This window comes from Hippocampus zosterae, chromosome 9, assembly GCF_025434085.1.
Source record: "Hippocampus zosterae strain Florida chromosome 9, ASM2543408v3, whole genome shotgun sequence".
Classification (NCBI taxonomy): domain Eukaryota; kingdom Metazoa; phylum Chordata; class Actinopteri; order Syngnathiformes; family Syngnathidae; genus Hippocampus; species Hippocampus zosterae.
This window is the reverse complement of record NC_067459.1, coordinates 18661545-18683897: the sequence shown is the minus strand read 5'-3', so window position 1 is coordinate 18683897 and position 22353 is coordinate 18661545. Positions and strand designations below refer to the sequence as shown.

Here is a 22353-nt window from a genome sequence, read left to right as displayed (position 1 = left end):
ACAAATCATTACCCGCGCATAACGGTGTTCACCTACAGCCCCCGGGTTCGGACCCGCCTCGAGGCAGCCATGCGGCGTCTCTATTGAATAAGACACGTCCGTCTTCCCCAAATGACCAAAGGGGCGAACGGCTCGGAAGAGGTCCACTCTACTCCATCGATACGCCGCCGCTCGGCCTATTCAGCGGCAAAGAGCTTTCCTGCAGCTTCGGCTCGGCCGGCTCGATCGATGTTATGAGCAATGCGGACAAACTGCTGCTAAACAGACGGCCGTCGCCGCCGAAGGCCCGCCGCTGCATCGGCTCCCCCAGGGTTAGATCGTTCCACTAATGGAGGTCTCTGCTGGGGCCCCCCAATGGCCCCTAACCACCAAACAGGCCCCGAGGACTCGCTTCCCCATTCTCTTTTCAATCTCTTTCACAGTCATCCCCTGCATTGTTTCTCCATCCACACAATTGTATTGACCTCAGCCTCTACGGGCCACCGACGCTTCCTCATTTGCGTTTGTCAAAAACACAGAGGGCCTTCGCTACTCCGCCGGCTTAGCTATTGAGCAACAGTTTTTTTTTTCTTTCTGTCAACTAGGGTCCAAAAGTCAAATGAGTATACGGGATAAAGCGGTTTTCCATATCGCTCACGTGCACATTCAGTTTCTTGTGAAGCTAAAGCCACGGCCGAAAGAAGGAAACTTTTTTTTTTTCAAAAATGTTGATTGAAATGAAGAGAAATGATTTGATTTGAAATGTTCATGACAATTATTCCAACCTAACCGTTACTTAAAGGGGGAGATTGCAATTTTCAAAAGGGGGGTGGTGGGTTGGGGGGGGGTCACTTTTGTTATGACGGCAGGTTATTTGACAGTATTTCATGATTAAAAAAAAAAAATCGTAAAACCAAAAAGAGAAGTTCCCAGTTCCATTTCATGTCTCTAATTTGATATACAGGAAACCACCCAGTCCGAGGAAACACGACCAATCAGAGAAGGCCAAGAGTGACTTAATGAGTTGTGAAATTGTTGTAAACTGTAAATTGTTGTCACCCAGAAAAGCAACTTTTTTTTTCCTAATGAAGCTTTCCAATTATCCTAATTGCTATTGCTTTGAAGTTCTATTTTGTTTCCAGGCTGTTGATGGATGATTGACACCTTTTAAGTCACAGCCTTTGTCTCTGGTTGGTTGTTTTCTTTTGGATGCGGCGGTCTAACAAAGATCAAGTTTGAGGCATGAAATGATTTTTTTTAACAGATTACTCATAATAATGACTTGAAAAAAAGTGATTGTTTTGCCATCTGAAGAGCATTATTGATGTGATTGTTAATGAGCCCCCGTTTTCTTCTTTTTTTTTTTTTTCATTTTAAGACAGAGCGCGCACGCTGGCCGGAAATCTGTTTCAGGTATTTAAAGCGGTCAAACTCCAGACGGGATCCTTAACCACCACACTTCTGATGAGTCGCCCGCTCGGCCTTTGCGTTTGTCTTATTTAATCACCGTAAAAGTAGCGAGGGGGAGAAGAAAAAGAAACGGCGCAATGGAAAGAACCGCCGCGTTTGTCATTTCCGATTGTTTACTTTCTTCACTGCAAATTGATTTTTACATCTCCCCTTACTGGAATCTCTCTGCACTGGGCCGCCAGAACTGTCTGGCTTTGGCCTCGGCTGCCAAGCTCCGTCTTTTCCAGGCTTTATGAGCGAACTCTGGGGAGGACATTTCAGCCTTTCAACTCACAAGTCATTTGCAAAGATACAATACTGCTTTTGTCCTCACCACCTTTGCCGTTTACTTTCTCTCCCTCTCTTCCAACCACCGCTCGCCTTCCTTTCTTCGCGTCTCTCGCTTTCATGTCCTTCCATAAACCGGGGCCTACTTGTCCGTCTGCGAGCAGACAAGGTGGACTTCACGAATCAGAGGTGCCGCCGGACACACGCGCACTGAAAGACCGGAGCTGACGCCGGAGCTTCAAGTACAGGCTAGGGTTACATTGTGGTGGTTGGGCGGTGCGCTGTGGTTCGGTTCTTCCTCGGTTCTGGTAGGACTGAGGTTTAACTTGCAGGGACCTCCAGTGAGTCAGGCAGCGGGCCTGAGCTAAACTCAAATCCCAGGCCAGGAATAGTCGTCGGTGCGCGGGGCAGCACTAATGGTGTGTTTGTAAGGGTGAAGCCAAACAAACAAGGTGACGTCTGAATTGAAGAAGGGACCAGATGTTGCTCTCGCACACGCACACGAGGGACAAAATAAACTTGTGGTGAGGGAAGTGCACCACGTATATCTGGTGGAGAATCGCGGCATCAGCTGCAGCTTGAAGGCACGCCGCTCCTCTGCGTGTGTGCTCTCGCCAGCTGAATTGACACAATTTCTCACCACCTTCACATTAACGAGAAAAACGGCCCAAAAAACCTCATCCGTAATTATTCCCCCAGGTGCAACATTTCAAAATGACCGTCGGACATCAACAAATAGACTTTCTATAGATGTGTGTGCGGGGTGTTCCCGACAGCTGAAAAATCCAAAGGCTGAAACGGCCTTGAGAGTGAAACGGAGCCTAATTACGGTGAGAATATTATTTTGTGCACGCGTGCGTTTCTGTTTGTGCGCGGGACACGCGGTAAACAATCACTTACGGCGTTTAGCCCGCAATTCCAGCCTTGTCGACCTCGCCTACGCTAAGCGCTTGATCTCACTCCAACCTCTTGTAGTGACAAATCCAAATGGAGCTTTGCCACACAAAATGTCTGCCCGGCCGCGTTAGCGTTTAGCGTGCCTGTACTGTACCTGCCAAAGTGCGCTCATCAGACACACGAGATAATTGAGCACCCATTAGGGTCAATGTTTTGGCGAAAAATGGCTGTCTGTGTCGCGCGCCAACTCCCCTGCATTCTAAAGCGCATTTCATTCAACCATCCCGCACACAGAAACTATTTGAAAAGCAAAGATGTGTGACAAAATCAGGCAATCATTTTGTCGGCATCCAAGTCAATGGCTGAGCAAAGGGTCTCACACACACACACACACACACACGCACACGCTCCCTGCCCAGTGTTTGTGGTGGCGCAGCACATCTGGTAACATCTGGATGTATTTTAGACATGTTTACATTTCCAAAATGCCGAAAAAAGCAGACCAAAAGACCGAACTTAGAAAAATACTGCAGGTACCAAAAGAATATTGAAGAAAGCAACGCATCCCAGATGGGGGACTGTTTCCAACCTACCACAGTTGACGCATACACACTGTTGCAACTATTTATTAGGATCTCAGGCCAACAAAAACGGACATTTGTGGTGCACTAATTGGCATATTGCAGCCTCCTTTTTTTTAGGGGGGGGGGGCGTTTGGTTTAAGGTAAGCGAAGCTTGATGGGACAGACGCAAAGCATTGTTGCCGGTTGACAACCCCTCTTACGCAGTCAACGCTGCACACAACACAGCCATTCCCGTCAACACACATACACCCATCCACGCACACACACACACACATGCACGAAAACAGCTGCATTTCCATTTTTCTTCCCCTAAATGACGAAAACACAAAAACAGTTGGACTTCATTCAGACTAATCAAAGCTGACACGGGGTACAGCGCTGTGAGATGATGTCAGCAATGAGGGGAAACACACACACACACACGCACGCACACACACTCACAGTCTATAGGATGTAATTTCAGTGACTGGGTATAATTTACCAGTGTAACTTGAAACCGGACAGGAAAACGTGTGCCATTCCAACAAAATATAAAGCATACATATTGAGACATGTACGGACACAAACGGGCCCAAGACCCAAACGGCAGCCACGTTGCCAAAGTATGCTAAGGATTGCGCGTAAGGACCGCAGGCATCTGAGGGGCTACAAAGCGCAACCCAATTCATGCGGAATGACTTTTTGATTGGAGTGCCACACAAAGTGTCCTTGGGATCATTCTAATCCTCTCAGGTATTGCATTTTCCCATGGCCCACCGTAACCTCTCCTCACGCGCACGCGCGCACACATACACACAAGGGAGATTATTAAAGCAACCTCGTGGCACATGGCGGTTTCTGATGGATTTAACATCAGGAATGATTGTTAACTTTTAGCACTAAAAAGACTTGGAGTGACTCCTGAGGAAAAGAAGGAAAAAAAAGGAAAAGAAAACGGCGATCCGGCCAGACACTTGGATCACATGACAACCGAGCTGCAGCTGCAAGGACCGCTGGGAAAACGACCTCGTTGCCATCCCTCAGATCGCGCCGAGTCGAGAGCCAAGCGGTAATGACGCCATGCATCTATATCGTATGTCTGTACGAAGACACCATTTAGCCGCAGAGTGGAATCCGCGTAGGGAGAAGAAGAAAAAAAAAAAAAGGTATCACCGTCGAGTGGTAAAATAAAAATAAAAGTTAATCACCGTGAAATAGATTAAACCTATTAAGAGGAACGTATGCTCAAGGTGACAGAAGAAATTAATTTGGCTCAACTATTGAGACCCTTGCCTCCACCCCGCTATAGGATTTCTACCAAACTAATTATCACGCTCCACTTTCAGAAATAATAAGAAAAGTGCTTAATAGGTCCGGCTTTACCCCTGCATTCATATGTCCATTTAACATGCCCGCTTTCATGGCCGCGCACTCCTGCCTTAATGCAATTTCACATTCGTGATTTAAAATAGGCAAAGGAATTCTATTTCAAGTGGTGTCGGGATTAGAATATACAAGCGGCAATATTAAAAGACTGTTAGGTTTGCAGCCGGCGCGCCGAGCCCAGAGTGGCTGAAAGCGAAGGTAAAGATGTTCAATAATGTTTTTGTCACACTTGAGGACAAAAGGAGAAGATTACAATGAAAGCGCGGCGATCTGATTAATCTTCCCTCGCTGTATATTAATTTTCTCCCCCTCTCTGATTTATGCTGCTTGGGATTTTAATTTTTAACCGCAGCATAGAGACGAAAAAGATCCACCGAGCCGGCAACTCCTTGTCTGTTGATTTTAGTCAGCCATTTGCCCCAATTAGAACAACATCCAAATGCAACTATTGTTTCATCTCAAGCATTATTTCAATTTCAATTTTTTTAAAAAAATGCTTTCCACTCATTTGCATTGTAGCGCCCAGGGCGAGAAAGCGAATCCGAAGTGAAAAATGCAGGTTGGGCCAGTTTTGTTCATGATCTGAGCAATAAAAGTTAAGCATACAATAAATAAATAAGGAGGCAGAGCAAGCCCTTAAGAGGGAGTTGATGTTTTATTATGTTTTTCATCACTTATTTATGCAATTCAATTAATCATGATGGAGAGTGTTCCGTGAACAACATCCCTTATGTTCCCCCCCCCCCCTTACCCCCCCCCCCCCCCCCCACACACACACACATTTCTTGAAAAACGCTCATCGAAATGAATGCGCATCTTGGCCGCGTGATGCTTCTCGCCTCGCCAAATCTCAAGAGCATAATGACCAAGGAAATCATTGTTGGACATCAGCTGTTGAGCTCCTGTCAAAATCATGATGTCATCATTGACTCCGTTAGGTCATAGCACGCAACAACTCAAGTCATGAGCCTGAGACTGCTCAGGCTAATGACGTTGTCTTGTACGCATACCGCAAAACAATCTGGGATCGATAAAAAGTATTCTGATGGCAATTTTTGAAGTAACTTTAGTGGAGGGAGGGGATAACGCCCCCCCCCAAAAAAAAGACCTCCTATATTGACTGCAAAAAAAAAGTTGGAAGTAAAAATTCAAGGCGACAAACTTTAAAATTGGGCAGTTCAACAAAAGATTGAGTTTTGCTCATGAAAGAAATAATATTGTCCCTTGTAATGACCTTCACTCGAATGTGAAAGCCACCAATTGGGTTTGGAGCAAATGACTTTCTTGCTTTATTGTGCTATCGAACATTGATGGCATAAATGTCAATGAGTTCTTCCAACTCAAATGACTTTTTTTTTTAGTCCTCCCTCCCAAAAAAAAATGGAGAACGCCATTCTAAAATCACTTCAAAAATCCCAACCGCGACAACACCAATGAAATTCCGAGAAAAAAAAAAGAAGTCTTAAAACACAAGAATGATCACATATGAAATCAAATGTGATGACTAAATGAGCACATGGATGAGCTGGTCAGTTGTTCCACTGTTAAACAGATGAGGCATACTTTCACACTTTTTCCAAAACTTTTTTAACAGTGGCTTCTTGGCCTCTGCAGTCATGTCAGCCTAGCGTCTATTAAAACCGCATGTGGGCCCGGCCCGCCGACACACGCACGCACGCACACCCTCCCCGCCTTTCAACACTGAACTTCTAACCTTTTCCTACGCCACCACATCTGGGCCTCGGCGGTAAAATGTCCCCCAACGTTCCCGCATAGACGTCGTCTAAGCAGATAAAAATACACACACATGGGCTGGCATCGGTGATCGAGCTCCGATTAGATCGCACTTTATAGTTACCAATGCCGGCGGCTACCCATGCACAGGTAAACTCCAAACGTGCATGCGGCCAAAAGGTGAGATGGAAAATCCCTCTGTGGTTATTGGAGCCCAATTTAATTCGCGTTTCGGTATTCACACGGCAGAATGTTTCAATTAGAATCCACGCAAACCCACACATGACTCAAGACGGAAGGCTTTTAAAATAAGCAGAGATAGCCATCAGGAAGATCTGATTTTAGCCTGTCACCTGCACAAACACATGTAAAATAAGACACAGTGGCACATCGTTTAAAAAAAAAAAAAAGACCACCCCCTGTCACACACTGATGCGTATCTGGACAAGTCAACCTGAGATAAAGTCACTCGACAACCACAGCAATCGATGGAAGTAATTTATTTACCTCGCGGGGCAATATCTGCTCTGTCTTCAGACGGCAGAGAAACGGCAGATTTGGCAAGCCGGTGTGAGTGGTGTGTAAATTAATCTAGCGGCAGCCACATCCAGAGCCACGCATAAGTCCATAAAACAAGCAGAGGTTAAAGCAGCTCACATTCGACACACACACACACACACGCACAGCAGGCAAAGGTCCAACACCAAAACCACTTCTCCTAGAAACATGACATGAAACGTCATCTCGCTTCCATTATTACTGTGACATCCCTGGATACTACTAAAAAGTGCACACGCGCACATAGACGCACAAAAAAAAAAGTGAAGAGTTCTTTATTTCTCTTTATTTCCATTGAAAACCAACACGGTGGAGTGAGGCCCGTCCACGGCCCTTAACTTTACCTCAATGAAATAAAAGGCACTTAACTAAGCCTCAATGGCGTGCGGCGCACACATGCACAGGCGCACTTATCCCCCCCACCACCGCCGCCGCCTCCCCGGATGCTCATGCATATGCATTTTCTTTGTGATTTACGCTCCCCGGCGGGGGTTGCGGGCCTATCTGAGCGCAGGGCCAACATACAGGTCAGCTCATTTGTAAATCAGTTGCCTATTTATAGACGGCTTTGGAGTGTTTTGCAACGTAATGGAGCCGCGCACGTTTGTCGGCGTGTTTGCAGCTATAAATTTGTGTTTATTGGACGAGGTCAGCGTTCTAAACAGGCTCTTAATTACGCCGGCGACTTCATCCTCTATATTTAATCGAGGTCTACGGGGCTTCTTAGCGCCGCAGGTTCTATACGTGCGGTTGTGTTGGAGGGCGCGCGTGTGTTCTGCTGAGCCCTTGACTACTCGTGCCAAGCGGCGGTCTGACCCAGCACTTTGAAGCAGGAAGTTGCCTCACTTTCTGACCTCTCTTATTATTCCCAGGGAGGGGAAAAAAAATAAGCCTATAGAAGCACGCCTTCCCATCAGGAATAGAGCGTTGGATTATGGGAAAAGGTGTGACAAAAAGTACACCCAAAGACGTGTTAGGGTTGAAATGCCCATTACTGTGTGCTTCCCCTTTTGTGAACATTCAGTGCTTGTTGCTCCACCTCCTCCCACCTCCTCCGAACAACAGATTTTGGGCTAATAGGGCAGCTGCTGGTCCCCCCCCCCCACTCCCACCCCTCCCCTTAAACCCTGCTATTTTGCTCCGTGCAATCCTTCCACGCCAGCTCCCTTCCAAAAAATAAAGCCCAGGAGGACGCATGTTGTTTTCACATTGTTATTGATGCGTCTGTGACTGGAAAAGTTTAAACTGTTGCCGATGAAAACGTTGATCTGTCCAGTGGTTCCCTCCCCCCCTCCCCCCCTACCAGAGACTTTCCCAACTTTGCCAAGATTATCCAAACATTTTGGAAGGTTACACAAGTATGTGTTTCCCTATAATGCCAGAATCAGCACACATACGGTATTGTGCAAATGTCTCGGGCCGCCATTGATGATGATTTAGCAAAAGCATAATGAGTTTATCCTGGCCACGATAGAGAGCAACCTGCTCCAAGGTTCAACTCCTAAGACAAATGAAAACAACTCTTTCAAAGTTTGCGTTGGGGTTGTTTGTCCATTTGTTTGTTCGTTGGCAGGCTACTTCCAAGCTAATGGAGACAAATTTGAGGGTTTGGCCGGTTCTAATGGTTCATATTGACTCACATGCTAAACAAGTAAACCCTTATCCAGATCAAGATGGATTTCATCACGATTGATTGTCAAAATGTAAAGTGTTATCATGGCATGCGCCATTCCGATACAAAGTTTGGTAGGCATTCGTTTTTAAGTTGAGTAACCTAGCGTGTCCTATTAACTAATGCTAACTGCTATGCTAATGCTAACTAATGCTTTGTTAGTTATATTGACTGCTAATTCAAGTCAAGTTAAGTCAAGTATATTTAAAGAGCACTTTCAAACAGCCATCACTGCATACAAAGTGCTGTACATGGAGCAACATATACAATAAACAGTAAAATAAATCGGTAATAAAGACGGTAGAAAGCACCAAACAGTAAAACCAAGAACAAATCTAAGTCATGCTGAGTCGAATGCCAAAGAATACAAGTGAGTTTTGAGGAGGGTTTTGAAGATGGGCAGCGAGGAGGCTTGCCGAATGATCATTCCAGAGAGAGGGACCAGCAACAGAAAAGGCTCCATCCACTCTGAACCTCAGTTTAGTTCTTGGTACTTCTAATAATGTCTGGTCCGCAGACCTGAGGCGCCGGGCGGATGAGCTCAGAGAGGTAAGGTGGCGCGAGATTATTTTGACATTTGAAAACAATTAAGATTCAAAACAAATCATTCAAAACACCAAAACCCTTCAGCTCAGGAACTGGTTTTACAAAAGCAAAAAAATATATTGCAATGAAATTGACATGTACTCAGTATGAACAATCTAGAACACAGAAGGCAACACCTTATGGGAATCAAAAAAGCCCAGAGCGGGAATATTGTGTGGCGAGTTAATCAAGGCAAAAGCATTCTACGACAGCATTTTTTTTCTCTGACCCAATGACGCTCGACCCATTTCGGGTTCTAAATGGCTGCCCTAATGTAGACATTGCTAGCTGTTGCGTAACACTCGAGCATCCTCCAGATAAACACGCGCATCAATCTATAGGGGCGTGTGTAAACCTGCTCATCCAGATGGGCGATGACATCCACTCACGCATTTTTTTTCCTTTCTGCTTGTGTGTGTGTGTGTGTTTACGGTGTTTATGTGTGAAACCGGAGCCAAAAGTGTGGTAGCAGCCCACCACCAAACACTCGCACGTGCATGCAAACGCCTCATAAAGGTGCTTACTTACTCACAGGCTTCCCTATTACAAAAAAAAAAAAAAAAAAAACAGAAAAGCGCCTCCACTTCATTAGGAAAGTAAACACAAGTGCTGTCTGAAGTGGCTAATTAGAGACTAATTACTCCCCGCTCGTTACTAATGCAAATTAGATTACGCTGCTTAACTTCCTCGTGTCCACATCGCCGCTGTTAATTGAGGCCTTTTGAAATTAAATTACCCGCTAATTAGCATATCAAAACCATTAATTCTGCCGCAACAAGGAGTGGCGCAAGGAGGTTGGCTGGAAACAACAACAAATGCCAAGTTTTCATAATGAGTTTTTGCTAATTGAATATGGATGCACAATCCAAGGGGTTTGTGCCAGGAATACCTATTTGGTCGCCCGGGTGCGTACGCGTGTGTGTGTGTGTGTGTGTGTGTTTATATGCCGCCAAATGGAAACAGCATGTATCATATGAACAGCATATAATTAAAGCAACCACACATTTTGTCAGTGAGTGGGCGATATAACTGAAGCAAGGGTGAGATGGATGCTCATCGCATGAGAGGGAACGAGAGAGAACCCATGTGTGTGTGTGTGTGTGTGTGCAGGAGGAGTGTTTGTCCAAGCTATAAGGCGTCTTTGAAGTAAAGAACTTGCAGCTCTTGTAAAGTCCCCCGACCCCCTGCCAGCACTTTCTCTGCATCTAACTGGCCCCTCTTCACCTCCTTTATAATACCTTACCAACTACACACACACACGCACACACACACTCTCTCACACACACGGTCACATTTTATGGCCACTCGCAGATGAACGGCGCAATGTTTCATTCAAGCAGGATCGGATTTTACCCTCTCCTCTCACTGAATAGACGATTTCAACTTTGCGGATTAGAAATGGGGAGTACGTTTGCCTGCTTGTGAATAAGCGAGGCCGCCACGCGCGCACACACCACACACACACACACACAGTGCGACGCCGGCGGCTATTAGCCACGTTAATCTAAAGATCTATCACGGCCTTGTAATGTAAAACCAGCAGAAATAAAGTCGTTGTGCACAAGTGCCACTGCAATTAAGGTGCATGAAAGGCCCGATTCACGTGTGCCCAAGAAAGTTTCATCTTGCGCATTTCTTATCTCTTCATCCTGTAAAAATGGATGAGAAAAAAAAAAGGATAGTCGAATTGAGAAGTGGGCATATACAAAAACAAAAATGTGAGAATTACGGTTTGATGATTCCTTTAAGGGGATACATAAATGCCGCGCAACAATATTTGCCTTAATTGCTACAATTATCATATTGAGCAGTTAGAATTTGAGTGTGTTGATGAGAAAAAATGATTAGTCGTCTGTTTCTTTTCAGAGTTTCTTCTTAATCAAAATCTAACATCCTTGAAAAATTAATTTGAAGCTATTTCTTATCAGTTAATTAAATCGGGGTGGAAGTCTCTTTTTTTTCCTTCTTCTTCTTTCTTTTCGGTGCTGCATGATTAGAACAGTTCTGTTCTCCTCTGTTCAGACACCATGACGTTAGAGGGGGGAACTTTTCACCGTCTCATCAAACATTCACCACCACAAGAATAGGCCTTCTTTGAAGGGCCCCGTCGCCGGGTGTCTTATTTTTTTTCTCCCCCCTCGCCCCTCTTCCGAACCTCCGCTGTACTGATAAAATGTGCAACACCCAATAGATCTTTCTTTTCTCGTTAACACATTCTCATTAACGGACAGAGAAAGCAAAAGGAGAAAAGGGGAGGAGGGGAAGAGAAAAGGGGGCGGCGGGGAGAGTCAGAGGAAGGAACGAGAGGCGGAGAAAACAGGGAGGCAAAAAAAATTTTTTTTTAATGGGAGCCAATGCCAGCGATTTATAGCCTGTGCCTCGTAATCGATCGATTGATGAATTGATTAATTGGAATAGAGATCAAATGATCATTATCGTAACCCCCAAAATCCCACGGCGGGCATTTCCGGTCCTCCAGGTCCACTTTCCTGCCTGCTTTCGATGTCTCCGTCCTGCGACACGCCTCCCTCAAACCATCAAGATCCTTACAAGGCTTGCTGATGAAGGGCTTGCTGATGAGCTGATCATTTGAAATCGGGTAAAAAGGTGGCCCTCGAACACCCGGGCTGCCCAATCCTGCCCGAATCAATCAAGGAAATGTCCAAAATGTCCATCCAACACTTCCTTGGATGCAAGAAACAAATACACGGAGTTCATATGGATGGTTCATATGTGCGAGGCGAGGCGCAGGTCCATTTGTTTGGGCAAAAAGTGAACGCGAGAAGTGATGGAAAATAGAGTTCCTTGACATAGATTTCCACTTCATTCCATATCCCTGCTAGGTTTACTCATCAGAGGGTGACTTCACCTAAGAAAACTAGTTTTCTATTTCTGGAGGAATACTAATTATAAAATCTCTGCCCCTGGCAAAGGAAAGCCCCTCTCAGAGGGAGGGAGGGAAAGAGAGAGAAAAAGAGGGGGGGGGTGGAGAAAGAGAGCGCAACGGAGAAAAAGTCCATTCAGCGCCATCAGACGAAGAGAAGTTCTCTACTTGAGCGATCAGCGGAGCAGAACCGAACAGATACAGCGCGCTCGGCTCATCTGTCCGTCGCGGGAGGCGAGGATAGATTGGGAGGAGGGGGAGAAGAGGGGGAGAAGAAGCGGGAAGAAATCAGTCGGAAAGGGAGCAGTGTGCAATATTTCTGTGATTGAATCATCAATGGAATGAATATCAGAATCCAGAGAGATTTCAAGATCAACCAATCAACGCGCGCCCTCATCAGCCAGTCAGCCCCCCATTAAAGCGCTGTTCCTATAGTATAGTTCCATCTGTCCGGATTTCGCGCCCTCTCCCCCCCCCCATATTTTTTTGTCTTCACTCCAGCTGCCCTCATCATTCTCCCCAGGAGACGGGAGAATTCTTAAAGCCACAATTACCGCACACAACTATCAATTTCCCCTTCAATTAACCCTGTGGGAGGAGGTGCGGGGAGACCTTCAGATTTTGGGGATAGAGAGCTGGGCCCACTACTCTCCTTCTCATCCCCCCCCCCCCACCCCTCCAAACACCAGGGCGGTGTCGCGTTTAGGAGGTGAATGCCACCTCGACGGGACCATTTTCGTACAGCCCAGGTGATATGCTTCATTCGATGCGCGGAAAATTCCGCTAATGCAAACAGAAAGAGGAGAGTGTCAGTCGTGTGATGTTTCTGCCATCAGCGAGTCTGCATCCCCATGACGAGACCCCCACCGACCGCCCCCCCCCCCAAACTCCAATTCCTACTTCTCTTCTGTCTTGCCCACTCTCTGGGCAATCCGATGACAAAAATCCCGCCGGACACCCGAACGCCCGTCAGCCCATCTGTCCTCGTCCTCCCCGCTGTTGACGACCCCGCGGGCCTGATAAACGACCACTAAGTGACCTTTTAGACGACGCAAAACTGTAGCAGCGCACGTTGCCGATTATGACTACAGTTTGCGCGCGGCAGCGCCGACCTTCGCTCGCCGACAGGGCGCCTTTCAACGCGGCTTTTCCCTCTTTTACTTAACTGACGAAAAACTTAATAGGAGGAATAAAACACATTTTGTGTAGTCGGTGCAGCATCTAATTTATTTCAGGGACAATCGCTCTATTCAGACCACCCAACACAATTTATGACCTTTTTATATGGCGAAAGCATACACAAATCCATGCGATTACACGGCAGCCAAATGAGAACGGCGTATTCATCCGTGGCGGCGAAGCATGAAAATATTTCGTGAACAAATGGGACGAGAATGCGCACGAAATGCCGGCATTTTCAACGGTTGGGCTGCATTGTGTCGAATTTTGCTGAAGGGTCCGATTGATTGACCTCGCCGCGCGTTGCTGTCAAATCGCTGCTACGGAATTAAATGATTGCTATTGAACAAGCGCAAGGAGAGGTAGCAAATGTTGGAAGTAAACTGTGATGACAGGCGAGATGTAATGAAGAGACTGAGAGGGAAGGCAGAGCGCTATAATTAGAGACAACGGGCCCGACGGGGAGAGTCGCGGGACAGAAAAAGAGGTGAGGAGGAGAGGAAGAAGCAAAAGGGAGAAAAATAAAAGAGTTGGAAGTTCAAAAACGAAACCTGGTTGAAAGAGGATTGTTGTAATGGTGCAAAAATAAATAAACGCAAAAAGGATTGCTTGTTTGATGAACTCATATAAGGAGGACAACTCATTAGCTGAAATAAATGAACTTTTTTTGTTGTTGGTAATTTCTTTCCAAAAAAAAAAAAGAAGAAGCCCCTTTAATTTTAGAATGGGAGTGATTCCATTGCCACAAAGCAACACATCATAACGGAAACGGATTATTCAAACCTATAAATAAACGACAAACGCTTTCATCACTTTCCCGATTGAATCGTGTGCAATTTCGTCCACACAAAAAGGAAAAAAAAAACTCGCTCTTCATTTGCTCCGACTTTCAAATTGCCCTATTTCTTTTCTCACAGAGCCCCCCCCCCCGCCCTATCGAACGCATCCCCTCTCAATCCCGCAAGCCTTCAAAGCCTAACAACACAAACGCACACAGACACTCGCGCGCACAAACACACGACGGCCGTCGCTCCTTAGGAACATGAGAGCTGTCTCTCATTCGCGGCCTGGCAAAGCCGCGCCGGACAGCAAATCTTGATCTGGAGGGATTAGGATACTTTTATTTCGCCGAGAGCTAAAGGGAGGAGGAAGGGCAAAGTCGGAAGCAGGTGTGTGTACGTTTGTTTGAATCCTTGTCCAAATGTCAGAAAAGAAAGCGGTGACAACAGCGACGTGAATACTTCACGGACACAACATTAGGTACACCTGCACAATGTCATCAAATGCCATCAAGAAATGTGTTTTATATTCCATTCCTCCCGTCGAGCTCATCTGATTGGAGTTTGTAATCTGTATATTATTTAACCCTGGAGAACCCACGGGGTCAAATTTCACCCCTATAAATTCTGCTACTCAAATGCTACCCCTTAAATCCCAAAGGGTCAAATTTGTCCCTCACTCTAAATTAGGATTAAAGCATTAAACATTTGAAAAAAAACCAAACATATATTTTGGTGTTCAGTGAAAATATAGCAGGCGTTTAATGTCAAATTCATCCTTTTCCAAAGAAGAAAACGGTTCTTGGGTTCTCCCGGGGGTTAAAACGTTTCTCGCAATGACAGTTGCAATGAAGTGGCCAGTGCTTGTGTACATTCACGCATTCATAATCGAGTGGCTCAGAAAGGAGGCTCATCGCTCCCCACTGCGGAGGATGAGGAGACAAGGGGGTCGGGGTGGGGTGTAGGGGGGGCAAGGAAGGTGGAGGAAGGGTGTTTGGGAGGAGGGGATTGCACAATTATTCAGATAACAGCTGGGAATAATCTAGTGGCAGATGTCTCTCGGCCAACAATGCCCACCGCACACAGCATGTGGAAGCACAAAGTGGAGAGAAAAAAAAAAAGCCTCTGATGGACCGGAACCAAAGATCTCTATCCTCCCTCTTTGACTGAAAACGTTAAAACTCATTTGCAGCGCTGATGAAATCATTTAAAAAAATAATAATAATAAGAGAAGACTATCTCCTCACAGTGATGAATTGCCCTAAAGAATACATGAGAGTTAAGAAAACTGATGACCTGTTTGCTTTTTCTTCTCCGTCACAGCCGCTCGAAAAACAGAACCTAAAACCGGAGGAATTCAGTCCGGGGAGGAGAGAGAGGTGGAGGGTCACGCGGTGATTGACAGTTAATTGAATGTGCACAGCACACACGCGCACAATAAGTGCATCCGCAGTGCAACGGCACCACCTCGACTCCCGATAGTGGCTCTACCGGCCCCCTACCGAGTAAAACCTGGTCGGTGTCTTTACAAAGCCTCGCACAAAGCAGGAGTTTAAAAAAAAAAACACCCAAAAAAAAAACCAGAGTCTGGCATTGTTTTTTTTTCCCCCTCTGAAGAAGATAAGCAAACTATTTCGAAAGACTCAAAGTTCCCAAGCGCTGGCTCGTTCTAATCTCCCATATGAGGTTACAAGCGGCAGAGGAGGAAGGAAAAGGGCGGTCCAGACGGGTGTCAGAAGCTCCGTCAAGCCGTCAAGCCAGGCCGCCTATTGTGATTTAGTCCAAGACCGGCGAACAGATCGCCCCGTCAGGGGATGGATCATCCTGCGCGGCGCCTTACATGCTAATAGCTTAAGTCGGCATCCCGTGTCCCCCCCCCCCCCCCCCCCACCGCCCCCCCCCGGAACTAATACCACAAATACTAATACCATAAAAGAGCCCCGGCAACGTTTTCGCCAAGCGTTCGCCAACATCCCGATACTTGACGGATTAGAAGACATAATGAGATGCATTTCAAGGGTTATTAGCACACCGGTCCGCCGTGACGCGGAACCGGGACGCAGACTAAAACCGCAAGCGCGCTCACGCCAAATATTCCCATGCGTGCCGAGAGCAACTACAAACGCGGCAAATCAGATTTGCGGTCAAATCAAATGAGAGAAGACAAAATCATAGTGGGTTGGAAAGTCTCAATTAGGCTAACTGAACCAAACTTGAGCACCTGCGCCTGTGCTAAAAGTGCGCCCGAGAGGCCCGCTAGCACGTCTCTGCGGCGAGACGATTTCTGAAACGCGCTTCGACGAAGCCATAACGCCGCGAGACGCGCATTTCGCAGCTGTCGCCTAGCCTTCACGACCATCCTTTTCAATACACGCTAAAGCGGCGGCGCGCAAAGTTGAGTCACATTGTTGCTTCCTAGCGAAGCTTTCCACTGATCTGCCCCCCTACCCCCCGCCCGATTGACGGCCGCCCTGTCAGTCTGTCGCGGCGCTTTAGAAAACACCAACGGCTCTCTGATGAAGCGCTTACAAAAAGGTCGGAGGGTCGGAGGCAAGGGGAGCCGACCGCGGGGATCGGAAAGGGCGGAAAGGGAGTCGGGACGAACTGAAGGAAAATCCATAACACAAATAAAGCTGTCAGCGGCAATGCGGAGTTAGCGTGAGACTCGACGACCAATGAGTGGCCATCAAGACGCTCTATTTCAAGCGCGGGCCGTAAATATGAGGCCATGTTACTTTGTCGGCGTTGGCTCATCAGATTTTTCCCCAAATGGGCTTGGAGGTCGATCGGACCGAACAAGGCGAAACTTAGTCACTATTTCACGCCGTCATATTCTCTCTACGTTGCTGTCCGTGAGCGACGCGTGTCCACTGTAGTCCTTTTCTCCCTGCTGCGTTGTTATTGTGCCTTCTCCAGAAATGTCATACGATGGCTTTTTGGGTGTCTCACTGATTCGAACGCCTCCTTATGCTTGGGCCTACGAATGTGAGCTTTTAAAAATCCTCAAGCATTTCGCTACGTGCAATCTTGCGTCTTTGCCGTCTGTTAGAGTCGCCGGTGACAGTGATGAAGCAGTGGCTTGTCAATCAAAAGGAGTCACTCTGCTTGACCGTCTCATGGATCGAGCCCCCCCACACACCCACCCCAGTCTCGTGGATGGTGTATGTTTATTTTCGCACCACTTTTTGCCGACGGCAGTTAGCAAAACGCCGTTTTTACTGATCAAAGTGTTTCACGGTCACTTTTGCTAATGACGAATACGGTTGGTTTAGATGAGGAGATGCATCAAGCGTACTTCTGACCTCATGCTCCTCTCCCGACGGCGAAACTTGAAAAGCCCCCGCCGCCGCCGCCTCCTGACTTCCCGATTCGCTCTCATTCCTCCAGACTTCACACTGACAGCACCCCCCACCACCACCAAACACACACACACACACTCAAACGTGGCCCACCCCTTCAGTTCCAGCTCTTTGCTCCAACCATGGCCTCAGGTGCCAAACGTACCCTGGAGAGGCTGATCTAATGCTTCCTCAGCTGTAATGACCCACGCCTCAACAACTCTTGGACGCTCCTACCAGCCTTTTCACTCATATGTTCTATCTTCTTCCTGTCCCTCACTTCCCTTTTCAGCCCCCCCCCCCCCAGCGACTATCCCCCCTCTCCCCGTCCTACCGCCACCCGCTCATAGGAAACAGTCCCTTCCGCTTCAAACTGTTGGGTCACTCCTCCCCACATCCATCAGCTGTTAATGGGCTGGTGTTCTGTGGAACAACTAAAAAAGAACCTAAATGAGCCCATATGAAATTTGGATATGTTTCATTTCAGGCACTTGAATAGAAAATCAGTGAGTTAAAAACAACAACAAAAAAATTCATCAATCACGAAGGTTTAAAGCCATGCACCATGGCTCCTTGAAAAGACACACACACACACACACACCTCGCTCACGGGTGGCCAACGTCGATGTAAAATGTGTCTCAGGGCATCTTTCTGTTTCTAGCCTTCTCCTCCTCCCTCTGTTCTTCGTCGCTTTGCACTCTTGCAACTTTACAGTACGACGCTTGCCTCCTGACCCGTCAGGAAAACACATCTCATCTTTGAAAAATGTGCAGGGATTTATTAAATGCGCACGCTCACTCTCCCTCTCACACACACACACACACACACACACACAAACATTGAGCGCTGTACTTCTCCTAAATAACAAGCTCAATTTGAACCATATGTATAATCAGTACTCAGTCTAAAGCAATGTGGCGGCAGTTTCTCCATGCCGTCAATCACTTGAATACGCAACCCGAACATTCTCCCCGCTTGCAGTACTTCAACAAATTTGTCAATTATATCGCATGAATAATTATTGCCGAAAAAGGGGATCAGACACAATGATTGAAATACAATGTGGGTTTTTTTTTTTAACATATGTTAACACGAATGCTCTCCGACCTCAATGAAAATTTTTTAGTTTCTAAGTGGCACCGTAGGGAAAAAAAAAACTACGCCTGGTCAAAGCTGACATGTTTATCATAGCGGTGTCATATGTGGGCACTCTTCAACATCACTTTACACCCAAAAAGCCCACTCAGACTTGTAGGCTGTGGTTCGCAGCATATTACGGACACAGGACATTTAAAAACTTCAAATGGTGTCCATTTTCACTGGAGCAGCACAGGTGCGTTGAAGAAAAAAAAAAAACAATAAAAAGCACTTTTATACATACTCCTCATTGTACACATACTATCAGCAGCCCTACTGATGGAGGTGAGAGGACCCTTTGAGTGAGTTTATGGACTGAAACAATCATGCCAGCATGGCTTTTAATCTGCTTGGAGAGGTTTTTTCCCCCCCCTCACAAGCATATGAGATTCATTGTAATTTTTACCCATCTCTAGACCATCTCACAGAGCCACACGCACACAATGCCCGAATGTCAGAAAGACAATCACATACACACTTAACCAACCGGCTGTTCTGTTGGAAAATCTTGGACTGATAGGGGTCCGGCCCGGCAGAGCACGACAAACAAAACGTGACGCGGAAAAGACACAGCTGTCGGGATAGATGAGGCGAGAAGGGAAATGAGAAAAGAAGTAAAAGTGTGGAAGCAAATGGGAAGTTTAAAAAAAAAAACATGTTGACAGTCGGGCAGCTGCATAATAGTGCATGAGGACAAGGGAAAAGAAGCCTCGCAAAAAATGTTTTTTTTTCTTCCTCAAAAATTAACTACACCTGTCTTCTGTTTTAATGTTTTTAGATTTCAATCAAATGATCCGAACGTCAAAGTGTAATTGAATCACATACAAAAAAAACATCTGAATAGCTTAATAAAAGGTGTCCGACTAGATCGCCACCCAAAAATGATGAGAAAAATCCCAAATTTGACACAGTGAGGACTGCTGACATTTCTTTTAAACGCCCGAGTTTTCACACGTTCATTTCTTTTCCGTCAGTGAATTAAAAGTCATGCAAAAGTCATGGAAATTTAAATATTTAGTTAACATCGTTCTTATCGCGCCAATTGAAGACTTTCAAAGGAGGCCTGAGTGCATTCGACAGCAAACGTCTGCGTTTTTCCCCTCCCTTCAATCTACATGAAATGCCAATTTGATGGTAGGCAGTCGCCACCAAGAACCGTCTGACACCACAAATGTGACAAGGTCATAAAGCGTGATTGAGAGCTTTTGCATCTTTTGTTAAAGCGCAATTAGGAAAGTGTCGCAGTGGAGGGGGGGGGAAAAAAAGCCAGAGAGGAAGATGGAATGGAAACAAAACAGAAGGCAGAAAAAAGAATGAGAGATGGATGACACAGTAAATAAAATCAATTTTGACAAATGTCTTAAAGCCCCGTCAATCAAGTGGCAGTGATGCTGGTGTCAGTTTGGCCACCACATCGACACACAATGAATTGTTGTTTTTAGGCTTCCCTCCTTTTTGTCCCCTTTCATAACTCGCATGCATAGTAAATCAGTTGAAGTATTCAAGTGTAACGTAGGCCTATCTTATCTCATCAGTATGAGATTGCAATGAAGTTGTCCAACACGGTTAAATACGTACATTGAGCTGCACCCTTTCAGGTCATCTTTTTTTTTTAACTTTGTAATATAACCAAAAGAATCAAATCCCTTTCTGAAATTGTGAGCTGCATTATTCATTGTTATTTTTGCATTTCTTAAAACGTGCTCCCTTTTTTTTTCAAAGATGGTCCAAGATAAAAGAATGCAGAGAGATGCAACTCAACTTTACGATTCTGTGGCAACTTTCCTCCACGTCGAGACGTTTCCATTTTATTGTTGGGATCGTGCAAAAACGGAGCAAAATCATCACCAATAAGAAACTCTGCCAGGTCTCACACACACGGCGGTTACAAATTTCGAAAAGTCAAAGCGGGTTTGAAAAGAAGGTATTGTTCCCTGACCTTTTGACTAGAGAGCTGTTTTCTTCTTCTCTCTTTCTTTTTGACACAATGGGTTTATTATCATCTGTGAGGGGCGCATTAAAAAAAGCGGCGATACAAAGATAAAACAATTAAAATCACAACTACTTCAAAAAAAATGGAGAACTTGAAAAGCTCACGTCTTGTAAAATTACCACCACATAACTTTACGTCGGCGTTTATGGTCAAAAGACGCGTGGGGATTCATTAGGGGGGAGTTACAATTTTGCTTGTAAATGAAAGAGACTCAAAGTTACGTGAGCGCTGAGTTTTAAGAACGCCACATTCCGCGAAGAAATAACTTCCAATGATTCAGAAATAATGATTCAAAAATCCATTTTAAAAATGTCTTTGTAGTTGAGAAACAGTTAGGGGAACCTTTTGGATTTTGTATTGTAGTACAATCGAAAAAAATCCCTTTTTAGGCTGCATTTTTAAAAGGTTTGGAGGCAAAAAAGGAGAGTGAATACAACACACACACACACACGATATGCGTTAAAGTGTTCGCATCGGAGCAATCGACACACCTTTCCACGTGGTTAGAGCGGCTTAAAAGTTGACAAACGAGGAAAAAAAAGTGGGGGAAAAAGTCCAAAGAGGACAAGACAATGCGAGAGATAGCGTGAGTGCGTACGTGTGCTTGCGTGAGTGTGTTGGTGTGCTGTGCATGAACCTGTTCTCTCGCGTTGGGAAGAAGTCAACTTTCACGCCAGGGGTTGGAGCATGTGGGCAGCCCGGCTCCGGCTCCTCTCGGCCCCCTCGCGCGTCCACTAGCTCTCTCGGCGACAAAAAAAAAAAAAAAGGCCACACGCCGGTGGGGAAGCGAGAGATACACACACAAAAAGCAAGAGAGAAAAAATAAAATAACTTCAAAAATAAAACTTAAAAACGATGACAACAAAATGAAAGCGAAAAGCGAAGACGACAAAAGCGTGCTCGCGAGTTAGTCCTCTTCTTCTTGTTCGCTTCTTTTGTGCACCTCTGGAGTCAAGTCTCAACAATTGTGCCGCTTCTCGTGTGCCACCGGGCGCAACTTCTGCTCGGCTCGCCTCTCCCGCTATCTCCCCTCCTCCCCCCCAAAAAAAGCTGCTTTCGTTTTGTCTTTTTGCTTCTTTTTTATTTTCAGCGCCACAAACTTTGTCCGCCTGCCGCTCCGCTCTTTTTTTGCCATCCACTCTGACGCTCCCTCGCTGGAAATCAGCCTTGAATCACCAGGGCAGCGTGTGTGCGTGCGCGCGCGTGTGTGCGTGCGTGCGCGTACTGCACGGGGACAGTTTGTGCGCTACCGTAATGCCTCTAAAGCAGGTGCGCCTCTTCAAAACTCCACGACAAAAGGAAACGGCGCCTCTCTCTTTCTTCCCCCCTCATGCGGGATGATTTCGATTTCTCTTTGGGGATATTTGAGTCTTCTCCAGATCAACAATCACTTGTGCTTCGCGTCTTGAGTGATTCTTACTGCGTTCTTCACCCCGAATGTAAAAAAAAAACAACAACAACAACCACAACATTAAAAAAACCCGACAGATTGTCTATTCATCGGCTCTTTTTCATCAAAGTGTTTAGTAAAGTGTTTGTTAAAGGTCAAAAGCCTCTCTGCTGAAACAATGGCGCACAAAGCACGTCGAAGGTAATCAAATGAGCAACTGATTTCAGGAAGAAACGATTCAAAAAGTCACTTTGGGGTAGATCAGCAAATCAGTTGTTACGCTGTTGAGGTTGCAGGTTTGGTTTAAAGATATTCAACTGTGCAAAGACTTTTGCGGCATTTGTATTTGCAATTCTAAAGGAGCAAATAGCAAATTGATCAAACGTAACATTGGCATGACATTCTCTGTATTGCTGCGCATGCGTGCGTGCGTGAGGGGAAGCCAGTGACCTTTTGACATCCTTGCATCCCGGCTGAGTCTTGCCATTATGTAGTCAGGGAACAACAGATGGTTTGCCTGTGCTGAAACTCAGAAAAACAA

General features: G+C 45.9%; 1 protein-coding gene across 2 annotated transcripts in view; it reads right to left on the bottom strand.

The window, feature by feature from the left end:
- Window positions 1–21635, bottom strand: part of foxp4 (forkhead box P4) — an 86407-nt gene extending 64772 nt beyond the window's left edge. For both annotated transcript variants that reach the window (XM_052076862.1, XM_052076863.1), the window contains exon 1: window positions 21060–21635. The gene's annotated coding sequence lies outside the window, so the exon portion shown is untranslated. The remainder of the gene's footprint in view (window positions 1–21059) is intronic.
- Between the last annotated feature and the right edge of the window lie 718 nt (window positions 21636–22353).